This window comes from Bidens hawaiensis, unplaced genomic scaffold (assembly GCF_021521415.1).
Source record: "Bidens hawaiensis isolate Kalapana, Puna unplaced genomic scaffold, B.hawaiensis_p1.1 tig00019787_1, whole genome shotgun sequence".
NCBI lineage: Eukaryota > Viridiplantae > Streptophyta > Magnoliopsida > Asterales > Asteraceae > Bidens > Bidens hawaiensis.
In genome coordinates, this window is record NW_027492999.1 from 247,082 (window position 1) to 251,997 (window position 4,916).

Below are 4,916 nucleotides of genomic sequence, written 5' to 3' on the forward strand. Positions count from 1 at the left end.
GGGGGCAAACTCTCAATACAATGAAATATCTCACAATACACACATGACCTAAATCATCTATTTATACTAGTCTTATGTCTTAGTCTCTACTCCACCGCCACTTGGATAAGACCAAAGGAATAAAATCTAATATAATATTTCACCCGACTAATGCTTCAATTACTCGTTATAATATCTTGTTGTCTTTCTTTAATTTCTTATTATAAACGAGTAACGATTCGATGCGTCGGTCTAAAAAATAATACCCAACAATTCGTTATGCCCACATTCGTCAACATTCCATGACGAATGGGAACAAAAATAACGGATTACAGTCCATTCGTTAAAAAACCTTAACGAATAGACTTTACATATAACGAATTGGCTAATTAGTTAAACATCTTTAACGAATTAGCCATACATAACGAACTAACTATTTTCCATAGATACCCTTAACATTATTTTAATATTAAATTACAACCGATAAGTTCCAAAGACTCGACACGACAAAATCGTGCACTAACAAACAACCCCTCGCTTGAGTTCTTTGTCTTTAAATTACTTGAAGTGCTTTGTCTGCCAATCACGACAGCTATGAATTCTGAACTCGTGACACACACGTACAACACACTAGAACTGCATAGCTCGGTTGTAGTCTTCTTGGCGCTCGATCAGTGTCATGTTCTTGAACAGCACGCCATTGTCTATTTCAGATAAGTTAATGAGACACATCGAGTCGATAACTATAATAAAACTGGTCTTCAAGCCTTTACCCAGAACAATGACGGCCTCGCCAGTACGATTAACAAAGTACCATCGGTTAAAAGTTAGTGAAGACTTTGTGGAAACGTCTTCATCGGTACATGCTTCATCGTCTTTGGCATCTTTACCTTAAGCAAGAGTTTTCTCCAACCCGTACGAGGATCGATCTCGTCAATAAGTTTACGGGTTGGGACTTGTGGCTTAAAGAATTTAAAACCATGGTTTACCTCGAAGAGAAAATGTTGATGAAACCACTCTGCTCGACGATTTCCACCGCGATTAATAAAAGGTCGAATCGCGAGGGTACGAAAATCCGAACGCGGTAGTGAGACAACGTCAGTGATATTTTCATAATACTGAACACCGTTCTCGCATTTTATGATACAGACCTTTAACTCCGAATCATACAACCAAGACACAATGTCACCTTTCAATGTCGACACGGCTTTGAACGTTGTCTTCTGATTAGCTTTGGCCCATGTGACAGCGTCCAGTTGTTGTTCTCGGTCAACATACCTGTAGGCATAAATAATCTTACAAATACGTTTACAAAGATTCCCAAACCAACCCAAAATGTCAGCTACTGACGGATCAGAATCCTATTCAGACATCTTGTCTTTATTCTTTGATATCTTTTCCAAATGGTCTTCAGCAGCTTTGACATTTTCTTCGGTAAAAGTAGGAACACCCTGATCAACATTTGAAGGTTGATATAGATCGAGTACTCCTCTGTTGTCACATATTCAACCTCGATCTCCTCATCCTCGTAAATAAACTACGTATTCATATGAGGAATCGTTGTATCCTATAAGACTTCCTCGTCGTTCACTACCTCCACATCACCCTCGGCTTCCAAAACGTCGAGTTCTTCATCGTTCAATCCCAACTATAATGCAATATGTTCACGCGTTAGGGACTGATCAATGTACTGACCTACTTGGATTTCATCAGCATTTACCATACTTATCACCACCCCCATATTATCCATAAACAACACAGTGTTAGCCTTGATCGACTCGATTGGTTTGGCGTTTGTCGAGTCTTGATAAACAATCAACTATTTATCCATATCACCACCACCGCTCATTCCAGCACTAGAGAATGAACCGTGGGATTGTTTCGGCTCACTTCCTCCAACACCCGAAGCATCAGGATCTTCATCATCGTTCTTTAGCTTTCTCAATTCATCATCTTTGCATGTGAGCTGAAGAATGAGATCCTCCTGTTCTTTAATCTTCACCCCTTGAGCCGTAACAATGTCAGGAAGCTCCTTTGTCTCCTTTTGGCAAAAAGAAACGTAACCCATCATACGAAGTTGATTATGTATGAGATGCTCTTGAGCCTGACGATCGGCTACCATTTGATTCTTATATAGATGAATCAAACTCAAGAGCATGTTCATCTGATTTTCTGGCGGGGGAAAGCATGAAATGACTGAGGTACCGGCTGCACAAGACCTTGAGGATGACTAATTCTCATATATTAGACATCCATAGGAAGAGTAGACACCATGGTCGATATTGGAAGAGTCACCGAAGTAGTAGCAATAGGCCTTGGTATCGATGATAAAACAGATTGAGGAATCATACCAAGCCTAGGATCTGATGTACTCGTAGTCGTCAAAGTTAATTATTGGGTGCTAGTAGTGAGCGGCACCACTGGACTTTGAAGAGTATACGACCTTGGTACTTAATGTCCAAACGACACACCCGAACCCTAAGATATACGACGTTTGCATGGTTCATCACGAGCCACAACTTTCCCCTTACATTTCCGGTGAGCAGCTTGAGAACACGCTGCCTCAACTTCTGCACATTGTTGATCATCATCACCATAATTATCACCATCATCTCCATCATCACCACCTTCGTTCCCATATAGACCCTCTTCACGTTCGGAATCCGAGTCATCGTTGATCCAACGATCATTAAAAGGATATTCATATGTCGAATTAGATAAATGACCAATAAATCGTTTGGTCCTCGGTGCGTCCTGCTTGTACGACTTTATCCTTTTGACCGTGTAAGCATAATATGTTCAATCTTCAGCACTTCATTCTCCAATGTTCAATTAATCACCCAATCAGGAATAAGATCCTGAATGATCAGCTGTATGAATCGTGGATACATAAGGAATTTACCTCGTCGATTCTTGACTAGGCAATTTTCCTTTAGATGATAAAAGATCATCTTAGAGAAATTGAACGGTTTGTTCAAGATCAAAAGCGACAAATGCCGATTGTAACATGATTCGGCACTCATTGTATCCACCCTTTTGTCCACCAAGGCAGTGAATAAGAACGTGTAATAGATACTTGTACGTGGGGCACAAGTTCGTCTTGTTATACATGAATCGATCAATTTCACCAGCATAGAACACACAACGGAATAGTCTACGGATCAACTCCTTATCAAATTCACAAGGTTTGTCCATAGTATCAACAAACTGCAACACCCGTTTGATAATCTCGAGTGCGATAATAACCAGCGTCCTGTTGACCTTGGCAACAATATGTTTCTCGGACTAAACATAACGAGCCGAGTTTCAGAATGGTCGTACAATGCTGAAATGGACCCTCGGGTTAGTAGTAACGGCATAGTCAATACGGGATCGTCGGATAAAGGATAGCATATCCCCCAAGATATCTTCGTCAGCAAAATTTGTTCCTACAAAAGCACATATGTTATGCTTCTTGTCAAACGACAATAGTGGAGATGCGGGCTCTAGAGGTTGCTGTACAGGTAGACACGGGATATCCTGGACAACTTCGTCAGCCATAACTGAGATTACATAAACCCGAGATTTAGTAAAACTAATAGTCAAATAATATAATATAAATTATTTTGATTTTTTCAAAATAATTCTAAGTGTGATTCGTTAACAAATCTTGACAGAGTCGTTATAACGAATTAAGTAATTCGTTATAACGAAATTCTTAATTCATTATCTAAGCAAGGCCATGAATTAGGCATAACGAATCACCTGCAAAGGAATAACGAAGTAAAGAACGAATGAGAGGTAATTCGTTATCAAAATCACGATGAAGGTGATTCGTTTAAATAATACATAACGAATTGGACACAAATGAGTGTCCATTCGTTAACTCATCACGAATAGCCACCAATAATTAAGAAATATGACTATACGGATTCCAAGTTAAAATTAATATGAACCTAGAAAGTCAAACATGCAAACCCAGATTCAATTACGCCATGTAAGACGATGTAATGACCTATAATGGCCACGAAATGATTTAGAAACCTAACGATAGCCAACATACATAACCCACATTGGATAGATCTGGGTATAAATTTGTTTTATGAAGGTTTATTTTTATAAGTTAAACCCGACATAAAAATCAATCCCATAACCCAAGAAATATCCATGGATTTCGACGAAAATGATTACGTTTTGATTCCCTATACCTTACGAATAACAAAATATATTCAACTCATTTTAATGAGGTTCGGAATTTCTGGAAAAATTGGCAGAGTGACTTTAAGAAGATGAACAGTATATGAGAACAAATGATTTGATTCATTCACGACTGTTCAATATATAGGACGAAACAACATACAGCCGAAGACAACGAATCAGCTGATTCGTTAATTCAAAATTAACGAATTAGCTAATTCGTTATCACTATCGTAATAAGTGGTAACGAATGAGTAATTCGTTACAACTTATCATGAATTAATAACGAACTAGGTGTACTTCATGCTTCATTCGTTACAGAGTGGCGGAAGCGAATTAAATATAACGAATTAGGGTAATTCGTTACCAAACATGACCTTCATTCGTTATCCAGACAGATAACGAATGGACATTAAATTAAAATTTAAAACATTTTCAATTTAATTTTAAAAAGAATTAAATAATCAATTAATAACTAATTAAATAAATGCATCAAAACCCGTGTCCCGATGAACTTTACCTTATCAATCTTACTCGACGTGGTAAAGGTAATACCGTAACGTGTTTTGATCTCAAAAACACATAACTTAAAATAATTTAAAAGAATTAAATAATATGTAAAAATAAATAAAATCTTTTTGGTATTTCTCATATCCATTTCTAATATTTACATTTAAACCCGAAAAGAAAAATTGAAATGGAAAACAAAATATTTTTGTATTTTTGAGTGTTTTACGAAAGCAGTACATGTTTTTGTGAGT